The sequence below is a fragment of the Rhinopithecus bieti genome, unplaced genomic scaffold (genome assembly GCF_001698545.2).
Source record: "Rhinopithecus bieti isolate Rb0 unplaced genomic scaffold, ASM169854v2 scaffold_68671, whole genome shotgun sequence".
NCBI lineage: Eukaryota > Metazoa > Chordata > Mammalia > Primates > Cercopithecidae > Rhinopithecus > Rhinopithecus bieti.
The window spans coordinates 1,057,181-1,068,398 of record NW_016827678.1 but is presented as its reverse complement, the minus strand read 5'-3'; the positions used below and the strand labels follow the sequence as shown (position 1 = coordinate 1,068,398).

General features: G+C 39.4%; 1 long non-coding RNA gene across 2 annotated transcripts; it reads right to left on the bottom strand.

Moving 5' to 3' along the window:
- Positions 1-6,087: 6,087 nt before the first annotated feature.
- Positions 6,088-11,216, bottom strand: LOC108523446 (uncharacterized). 2 transcript variants are annotated; one of them, XR_001883813.1, is made up of 5 exons: positions 11,000-11,216; positions 8,631-8,751; positions 7,374-7,487; positions 6,478-6,574; positions 6,088-6,188 (listed from the first exon to the last, which is right to left on the bottom strand). It is a non-coding gene; the product is annotated as an uncharacterized LOC108523446 (long non-coding RNA). The 2 variants fall into 2 exon arrangements; XR_001883812.1 differs by having other exon boundaries at positions 10,977-11,182.
- Between the last annotated feature and the right edge of the window lie 2 nt (positions 11,217-11,218).

Here is an 11,218-nt window from a genome sequence, read left to right as displayed (position 1 = left end):
AATAACTGAAAACCTTTGAGCTGAAATATTTAAATATTTAATAAGATAAAATCAGAATTGGGAATATACCCCATTTGGTATAATTTGCTCTGAGTTTACCAGATGACCTATATTAACCTGTAGAGAGAGTATGTTCCAAAATAAAAATACTGAGGTAACTGAGAAGAGTCAATTGAGAGTATCAGCAATTTTAAATTCATTGGCTGTAAAATGAAATGTGGAAGTTTAGAGATACTTTTATTAAAAATTATAATCATATAAAAATACATTCATCAGAAGTAAAATATACCTGTAACATGAGACAGATACAGTTAAGACAATGATTAAAATACATGAATATGTACAGAATTATTATGGTTATAACTTTTTAATGTACTGATAATCAGTATTAAGCAGTTTGTTTTCAATTTTTTCTAGTGTACCCAGATTTATTTTTGAAAATGTTTTATTTATTTATTTTTGAGACAGAGTCTTGTTCTATCATCCAGGCTGGAGTGCAGTGGTGCGATCTAGGCTCACTGCAACCTCCACCTCCCAGGTTCAAGTGATCTTCCTGCCTCAGCCTCCCTAGCAGTTGGGAATACAGGTGTGCACCATGACACCTGGCTAATTTTTGTATTTTTGGTAGAGATGGTGTTCCACCATGTTAACCAGGCCAGTCTCATCTTCTGGCCTCAAGTGATCCACCCGCATCAGCCTCCCAAAGTGCTGGGATTACAGGCATGACCTGCCGTGCCCACCCTTGAAAATATTTTTTAAACAGAACTATCTTATAGTTCTGTACATTTGATTGTTTAATGCTTCATTTTATTCTTAAAGGTTATCTCTATTTGGACCCCTTGGGGGTCTTGGAATATATCTCTTGTGGATTATGAGGGGACTACTATACATAATCAAACACATTGTTTCTATTATTACTCTGAGTAAAATGTTACTTATTAAGAAAAGAAAATAAAAGTTTTGTTTTCCCTTACTCCTTCTCTGATGTGCTTCCTTTCCTTATATAGACATGAGTTTTGACCTGTACTATTTTCTTCTTTCTGAAGAATTTCTCTCAACATTTTTTGCAAGGTAGGTCTGTTGGCAACGATGTCCCTCAATTTTTGTCAGTCTAAAAGTCTTTGTTTCTCCTTGACCCTTGGAGGATAACTCTGCAAAGTAAATAACTATTGGCTGGTGTTTTTTTCTCTCAACACTTTGAATATTTCACTCCAGCCTCTTACTTTCATGGTTTCTGAGGAGATGTCAGATGTAATTCTTATCTTTGCTCCTTTACAGATAAAGTGTTTTCCCTCTGGCTTTTATCAGAATATTTTCTTTTTTCTTTTTTTGTATCTTTTGTTTCCATATATGTTCTGCTTATGTAAGAATATTTTTATTTTTTATTTTCTGAAATCTGAATATTTGCATACGTGATTTTCTTTCTTTTTTTTTTTTTACATTTATCCTACTTGCTGTTCTCTGAGCTTTTTGGATCTGTGGTTTGGTGTCTGACATTAATTTTGGAGGAAGTTCTGTCATTATTGCCTCAAATATTTCTTCTGTTCCATCAAGGATTTCTTCTCCTTCTGATATCCCTACTGTGTGCATCTACACCTTTTGTAGTTGTCCCACAGTTCTTAAATATTCCGTTCTGCCTTCTCTTCCCCCGCACCCCACCATCCATCCTCCAGTCTTTTTTCTTCATGCTTTTTTTTTTTTTTTTTTTGGAGACGGAGTCTCCATTCTGTTGCCCAGGCTGGAGTGCAATGGTACAATCTTGGCTCACTGCAACCTTCGCCTCCCGGGTTCAAGCATTTCTCCTGCCTCAGCCTCACTCCTGAGTAGCTGGGATTACGGGAGTATGCCATCATGCCTGGCTAATTTTTGTATTTTTAGTAGAGGTTGGGTTTCACCATGTTGGCCAGGCTCTCTTGAACCCCTGACCTCAGGTGATCTGCCGGCCTCGGCCTCCCAAAGTGCTGGGATTACTCTTCCCAAAGGGTGGAAGAAGCCACCGCACCTGGCTTCTTCATGCTTTTCTGTTTGGAAAGTTTCTATTGTCATATCCTTAAGCTCAGAGATTCTTTCCTCAACCAAGTGCAAGTGTACTAATATGCCCATCAAAAAGCATTCTTCATTTATGTTACAGAGTTTCTGATATCTAGCATTTAATATATTTTTTTTAGAATTTCCATCTCTCTGCTTACATTACTCCATTTGTTCCTACATGTTGTCTTTTTTTCTGAAAGCCCTTATCATATAAAAATAGCTCCATTTTTAATTCCTTATGTAATAATCACAACATTCTTACCATATTTGATTCTGGTTATGATGCTTCAGTCTCTTCAAACTGAAAATCATTTTTTTTTTTTTTGCCTTTACAAATTATGTCTTGTAATTTTTTTGTTGAAAAGTGACTATGATGTGTTGAGTAAAAGGAACTACAGTAAATAAGCCTTAAGTAATGTGGTGGTAAGGTGTCAGGGAGTGGAAGCATTCTGAGTCCTATGATTAGGTCTCAGTCTTTTGGTAAGCCTATACCCCTGCATGGTAAACTTCAGCAGTGTTTTCTCAGTTGTTTCTCCCTCTTAACGATGGACAGATTGCTAAAGGGGACTAGAGTGGTATATTTCCCTTCCCCACATGGAAGGCTAGAGCTAACTGGAGCTGGATATTTTCCTTCCCCCAAGTCAGTTAGGCTTTGATAAAACCCCCCTGGGTTAGGCTGCAGTAAAACAGTTTCTCCTTGCCCAACCAAAAAAAGAAAAAAAGTTTCTCCCGCAGCCAGGGCTTGTTAAGAACAGAGTGCTCTGCTGTATTTCAAAATGGTTGCTTTCCCATCCCCCAGCCAGAAGCATGAGGGGATTTTTCTCTGATAGTCACTGTGAGTTCACCTTTGTGAGTATACTATACTAGTCCTACTGGAAGTATAATTCACAAAGGTATGAGGGCTCCTCTATGACTGGGTTCCCCTGGAGTTTTTGATGCTCAGGCTTGTCCACAGTGAGCCTTCAGCATTTCATCAATTACAGTTCAGGTTTTCTTACCCCAGCACTGGTTCCCAGAGGTTTCTGCTCTGGTTATTATTCTCTGTATCTTCCCATCCATCTCTCCAACTTTGAGGGCAGCAGTTTTCCCTGTGTCCTCATTTCTGAGGAATTTAAGAAGAGTTGTTGATTTTTGTTTGTTCAGCTTTGTACTTGTTATTAGGATGCAGTGGCAAGTTCTAAGCCCCTTATATGAGACCAGAAACTCTGCGTGCTTTTAAAATTCATTGCTGTGTAAAAATATCAGTTTGCTTATGCTTTATTTTCTGGGTTAAGTTACATGATATAAAACGTGCACATTTGAGGATTTGCGAAGATCTCTAGGTGAATTCCTATATTTCAAGGGACTATTACACTACTTACTCCTTGCACAAAAGATATTCAGAGTTATGCAGTTTATAAGCTATACCCAGCGCCCTAAATAGTACTGTAGGTGCTGTATAAATACCATAGATATTTAATAAACATTTGTGGAATCATCTATAAGTGAATGAATGAAAGATTTCCCTGGAACTTCTTGAATTCTTCCCAGTTTCACCAGATCACTCCCTAGTTTCTAATAAACTCGATTTGTCCTGAGAAAGATAGAGGAAAGGAATTGTTCTAACTTTTAATATTGTTATTAGTTGTTAACATATTAACTTGGTCTGAATCTGAACCTTGAAAATGTTTCTGTTGATTTTCAGTTTGAAAGTACAAAATTCAGAAACTCGCAAAACTCTGTGTAGGAGTGTTCTATGCAATAACCACTCTAAGTCTTCCAAACAGTGACAAAAATTGCTAAATTGACAAACATAAAACAAAACACAAAACTAAAATGTGAGTAGCTTATTTGTTTAGTAACAAGAGTTAAGTGCATTATTTTGTTGTAGATTACTTTTTGCATACTTTTATTCTCAGGCTGTCTTTCTCTGTTATCCAGGACTCTAGGTTTCCCCATTCCCTTGTTCCCTTCTTTACCCAATCTAGGAGTACATGAAGAAAAACAATACTGAATTTTAAACTAAATAAATTCTAAGAGGTGAGATATATATTTGGGCAAATTTAACATGAGGGACATATTATCCAAATAACATTTAGTTGACTTTAAATGGAGATATATATATATATAATTTTTTTTTTTTTTTTTGAGACAGGGTCTCACTCTGTCGCCCAGGCTGGAATGCAGTGGCGCGATCTCGGCTCACTGTAAGCTCCACCTCCCAGGTTCACGCCATTCTCCTGCCTCAGCCTCCCGAGTAGCTGGGACTACAGGCGCCCACCACCATGCCCAGCTAATTTTTTGTAGTTTTTAGTAGAGATGGGGTTTCACCGAGTTAGCCAGGACGGTCTCGATCTCCTGACCTCGTGATCCGCCCGCCTTGGCCTCCCAAAGTGCTGGGATTACAGGTGTGAGCCACTGCGCTCAGCCTAAATGGATTTATTTAGGTAGCAGCTCTGTTCTACTAATGTGCCCAGTAGTTAATTACTATTTGTGCTAGACTGCCATCCCCAGCCTTCAGCTTAACTATTTTTTTACTGAGCTCTGGTTCTAGAGCAGCAGACTAAGAAAATTATTAATGCTAGAGAAGGGTAGTAAGAGGGTGAAGGGGATTTCAAAATCATGTCACGTAAGGAGTGATTGAAAAGAGAAGGATGTTTCCCTAAGGAAAAGAAGACTAGTGTAGATTCTATATCAACATTTATCTCAAAACCCTTAGCATGGTCCACAAGCCCTGAATCATCTGTCTTCCACTTACTTCTCCAGCCTCATCTTGCAAACATTCTCACTTTCTGTGTTTCAGCTCTTCTGGCACAGTTTGATACCTCCTTTTTTAGGCCTTTTGCATATACATTCCTTTGGCTAGGAAGATTCTTCTCTGCTTTTTGGCCTATTTCCTACTATAGATCTCTGTTCACATATTACTTCCTCAGGGAAGCCCCAAAACAAATCAAAAGTTTCTAGCTCACGTTTCCCTTTCAGCAGTTATTTCATTTGTGTCTCTCATGCTAGACCATAAGCTTCAAGATATAAAGGACTGTGGTTGTTTTGCTAACCATTGTCTCACCTAACACAGTGCCTTGTATGTAGCAGGTAGGCAACAAATACTAAGTGAATGAACATCCATGCTTATTCTGGCTAAATTGCTGTTTCAACTCAAATGCCCAAAATTTCTTAAAAGCCCACACAGAAACAGTAACAACAAAAAAGAGAGGTGACATGAGTGAATAAGGACTGGGCATAATAGGAATTTATGAAAATTGTAGAGAATTGAAGACAGCATGCCTTGTATAAACGCATTCAAAAGTCAAATGATTTTGAAATGCTGTGATGACAAAGTATAACATGTTCATATATCACATTTGGCTATAGGCTGCCAGTTTGCAACACCTATCTTAAGTAAATTGCTATATTAATTATATATAATATTGTAGAGGGCATTTCATTCCATGAGAAAATGCTCACATATACTAAAAAAAAAAAAAAAAAGCATGCTCCGGGATACCTTATTGGTGGATTGAAAACAAAATAAAACATTTTAAAAGCATGCTAAACACAACAGTGGCATTCTCATTTAAAAATACACAGAGAAAACACTGTGTAAAGGTTTGTACTAAAATTCCAACAGTGGATATCTCTAGCTGATAGAATTATATGTTCTGGTATGTGTGCTTTTTTGTATTTTCTTAGTATCCTACAACAAACATGTATTGCTGTTGCACTCAGAAATAGTTTTTACAAAGTAGAGAAGTAACTCAGGTGTCAATGTGGCGGATAGAGCATAATAGGATCAGAGGCGGGAGATTGACTATTGCAATAATATGGGTGAAAACTCATGAAAGCCAAATTAAGGCAGTGGCTGGGAGGACAGTGGTTATCAGCGTCACCTGGTCCTCTCTGCCTAAACATATGCTTCAATTTCTACTTGATTATAATTGCTTATGTTGGGCAAACTTTCAGGTGGAAAGCAGAGCACAAGCCACTGGCTCCGTTTTGTTTATTTTTTAGCATTTGTTGGCATTTAGTGAAACTCTTTCCCTGTGGCTTCAAGCCACCAGGACACAGGTCCTCCCCACCACCACCTTAATCTTTTCCCAAGCTCTTCTGCTACATAATTTGGCCTTCAGGATGACAGGCTGCTTTAGGAGCTTTTCCTTCTCCAGCACTTTGTAGTAGCTCTAGAAGAACAGAGAAAAGGATTTATAATACACTGTGGCAGGTACCAACTTCTTGATGGGAATGAGGAAAGATGCCTGCCAACCTACTTTCTAAAACCAAGGTACAGTATGTTTCTGCCCGGACACTAAGGGGACACTGGTTGCCCCCATGAGTGAATCAAGACCAGTAGCTTCTGAGGACTCCAGCACACTGGAGAAGAGCTGTGAGCTCTGTTAGGATGTGACCCTAGTCTCAGGGAGCTCCCTTTTTTTGAATTCCCAAGTATTCCTGGCAATATCTATGCCTTACCTCTTGGAATTTCAATCTTGAGTAGAAACCCAGGAAATATTTCTCAATTCATGCGATATCTTCCCCTTCTGCAGTATCATCGAGACTGCCTGTTTTCCTGTAATGATTTCATTCTTAGGCAGGTTCACTCTACATGATGACCAAAGGCCAGATGCAGCTTGTTTTTTTTTTTTTTAATTATTATTTCAAAAGAAGGTGCCTTTTTCTCGATAGTGCTAGCCCAAATGGTGAAACTATCTCTGATTAACTTCAGTTTTGTTAATCTGCCCATTCCTGAACTAATCACTATGGCTGAATGATAGGATACTCTGGCTAGCCTGATTTGTGGGCCCATCCTGTGGGCCCAAAAATCAGAATTAGGTAATGAACGATTGCATCTGCAGAAAGAGGGACAGGTCTACATTAGGACATGCTCTCAAATCTCAGTGGCCTAACACAAAAGAATGCATATGAACTGCAGCTCAAGTGTCTCTAATTGGCAAGCAAGTATCCTCCAAGTGAAGAGTCAGGAAACTCTAGCACAAGTGTCTCTAATTGGGAAGCAAGTATCCTTCAAGTGAAGATTCAGGAATCCAGGAGTCCTATCTTGTGGCTTCGCCATCTTTAACACATAGCTTCCAGTGCAAATTTGCTCATCTGCCTCAAGTTGGTAGGGAGTGGGGATATACTGGATTGCTCATGTCATGTTTCCATGGGCCACAGCTGGAATAGGAGCACATCACTTCTACTCACATTCCACTGGTTAGAACCGAATTAGCACACCTAATCCATATACCTAATTGGAAGAGAAGCATGGAAATACAGCTGTGTGGCCAGAAGAATTTAGTATCTGCGAGAATCTACTATTCTGATCACTAAACATGTATTTTACCTGTCTTTCCACACACAGAACATACCCTGTCTCAAAGGAGACAATCTGAAGTTTTAACCAGTTACCGGAACAGGTTCAAAGTCTAGGATTTTCAGAAAATGTGCAGCTCTCTTCATTAGGTACAGATGTGACCTAAGAACTAAAAAAACAAATTATCTTTATTGTCATCCCATCCCTACAAATCCAATATATAGTGGTAACTCAGAGATAGGTAACTATAATACATTCTCTCATTCAGAAAAGAAAAATGTGATACTGAGCAATACTATTCATGTATAATGAGGTAATACTGCATAAACATTTTGTGGCCCATCCCCTGGAGACTGAAGAAAGTTCTGATGAGACCCCAATTCTAGTCTTCAGGAAAAACTCCCTGTCCATTCCTTTGTACAGTTCCTGATATGAGCTTCTGAAATGTTCTTTTTTTTCATCATTCTCCACGGCCACATCATATGTGGGTACTGGAGAGCTGTTAAGGTTTAATGCTCTATTCTTCTACTTACGCAAGCTTGGGGTTGGACAGTTACCCTCTGTTTTAATACCCAAACAATGATATTTGAACCAGATTTAGTATGATTAGTAATAAAGTTCCTCTAAAAATGTAGTCTTCTGATTGATTTGCTTCTAGTAACTACACCCAAAGTTCTTTCTTACATAATTATCAAGCCTAATTTACTACTTTGGTTCCTTGCTCCTATGCCAGTTCCTTTAGACCTTTATCATAGCTATCTTGAAGCCATCTACAATAATGACTTTGAATGGAAAGACCAAACCCTTTTCTTGATCTTTGTTGCAGGACTTAATCTCAAGGGTAACTATACTCAAGACCTCTTCTAGTTTTTTTTTTTTTTTAATATTGTTAGAAGTCTTAAAAAGTCACCTTTTCCAACCCTCCCTGAGAAATATTCCTGTACACTCTCACTTCTGCCAAGTATCTCCTGAGTTTCTTTAATAAAACTTACTAAAAGTAAAATATAAAATTCAACACGTAGTATTACTTTTGCTCTTTTCAATCATTTCCTCTGGAGCTAATCTAAATAGGTGATCTGATTTTGATTTCAGGTGACAGTTTTACTAATTACTTTGCCACTGCAAACATGGGCCTCCTTTTTCCAGCCTCCAAATCACATTCTCTACCACCTGCTACATCATACCTAAGCTGATGTAACATATTTTAGGTTATTGTCTTAGCAGTACTCTACTTCTGGTACCAATTTCTGGACTAGCTATGGTCATTCTAGCTCCTATACATATAAATTCTCAAATCTCAATTTTTTCTTACAAGAAGTCCAAAAAGGAGTGTTTCTAATTGTGGTGGCTCTCTTCCAAGTAATGTTTCAGCCACTCCTTCTTCTCTTTTCTGTCTTTGGCATCTCCAATATATAGTTTTCAGGATCACCATGCTGAAAGGCATCAGTTTGATGAAGAAAGAGTAAGGGAGAATAGGACTTCATTAATTCTAAAAATGAGCACATCATTTCCATTCATATTTCATTGGCTAGAAGTAAATCACAGCCAGGCACAGTGGCTCTGGTCTGTAATCCCAGCACTTTGGGAAGCTGAGGCGGGGGGAAATCACCTGAAGTCGGGAGTTCGAGACTAGCCTGACCGACATGGAGAAATCGTGTCTCCACTAAAAATACAAAATTAGCTGGGTGTGATGGTGCATGCTTGTAATCCCAGCTACTTGGGAGGCTGAGGCAGGAGACTCGCTTGAACCCGGGAGGCGGAGGTTGCGGTGAGCTGAGATTGTGCCATTGCATTCCAGCCTGGGCAACAAGAGCTAAACTCTGTCTCAAAAAAAAAAAAAAAAAAAAGAAAAGTGGTTCATCACATGACTACAACCAACTACAAGGAAAGCTGTGAAATTTAGTTTAGCTGTGTGCCCAGGAAGAAATGTTTCATGGGCTAGTCAGTTCCTGCCAGAGGTTCTAGCAGGGAAAAAAAAAAGTTAGATAAAAATAAAAGAAAGTGACTTTACGGGCCTTGTCCATTTTAGTAGTTTTGAACTTTATCCTACTAGTGAAATAGGATCATCATTTCACTATTACACTAATGAGCAAAAAACTCATTTTCTTCCAAACAATGAGATTACTTTAAAGAGAGTATTTTTGGTAGCACGATAGACACGGAAACTACACTGCAGAGTGCTGACAAGTCAATTTCAGAAAACAAAAAAGACACTGAACGTAGAAGACTTTTTTTTTTTTTTGAGGTGGAGTCTCGCTGTGTTGCCCAGGCTAGAGTGCAGTGGCACGATCTCAGCACACTGCAACCTCCGCCTCCCGGGTCCAAGCGATTCTCCTGCTTCAGCCTCCTGAGTATAGAATACTTTTTAAGGAAAGACAGTTTGCTTGTGAAGGAAACAACTGAAAGCTACAGAAGAATTAGCTAAGGAACCAGAATTTGTAGAAGGTTGACAACAGAAAAGATAATTACTGGATGAGAAAGAGGGGTATCGGAACTAGAATATGTATGAAGAGTTAATCTCACATATGAACAGGGAGTCTCTCATTCCTGGATACTGGAGAAAAGGAAATCTCAGGAAATTTCTAGCACTTGGAAAACTGTGAAGTTATAAGTTAAAAGTCATATAATGAAATGGGCTAGGATTTAAAGACTGCAAAAGTATTCAAGTGGAAAGGGAGAAAAAGATGCTGAAGAATATACAAAGTAGGAGGGAGGGATGCAGCTGAAATTATAAAATCTAAATCAGTAGTGGTGAGATACACAATGCAGTGCTTTGTTCTACACTGGAACTCAGCAACGACCGTAGGAGAGGAATAGGCAGATGGTTACCACTCTGCATATATATTTACTATAGCAGTTATTACACTGTAAAGCCCCTGGAAACAGAGAATTTGATTCCACAAATTATGCACACAGTAGGCACATGATGAATTTTTGTTTGAATGATTTAGTCATTGCCAATTCTGCCATGGTACTCTGTAGAGTACTGGCAACTGCCCACATTTCATATGGTATGCCGATGCTAAAAGAAAAATGCTAAAAAAAAAAAAAAAAAAAAAAAATCCAGGCATATTCAGCTAAACTTAGCAGTCTTAAAATGGCAACTATGTCAGCTGAGACATACTTTTAATCTTGTGCCAGTACATCTGTCTTTGATGTTTGCTTCATTTTCCTTATGCCACTATACTCCCACTAGACCAGAAAGGGATAATTCTGAGTTCAATGGGCTCCACTATCATTTCAAAAGTCCTGAAAGTTCTTTAGACACCTAAAAATGAACCCACAACCCCAATCACAATATTCCTTCCGAGAGAAGTATACCAACAATAATATTTATGCCTGCTTCCAAGTTGAATCTAAGAGGGCCAGAAGAGCTAAATCAGGGTCATTCAGAGAATCGTCTCAAAGTCTGGCACAGACCACGCATCCTTCCCGTGTCTTCCTCCCCTCGTAAACTTGAGGTGTGATGATCTTAGACATCTCCTAATCGACTGCCTTCATATTACACACGTGTAAACTCGTAGGGGATGTCTATGAGCCAAGCTTAAACTTAGGTAAAGAAGGCTCTTTTCCCAACACGACGCCATCTCTCAAGATCCAAAGCTTTATCTCTCGATTTGTGCGGTCGAAAAAAACGACCAGGAATAAAACTACGTACAGCAGTCCAGAACGAGGCCCCACCTCCCGTCTGGCGGACCGGCCTCCAGTCAACAAAGTGTCTGGACCGCGCTTCCGCACCTCACACTGCCCGGGGCCGGCTCCTCTCCAGCCTCCCCGTACTCCCCACACATCGCAGCGCAGCGCGCCCGCGGGGTCCGAGACCCGGCCCTCGAAATCTCACTTTCGCCTTTCGGCCGCCCGCGCCCCACGGCTCAGGCGACGGCTGATGGCGTCACTGCA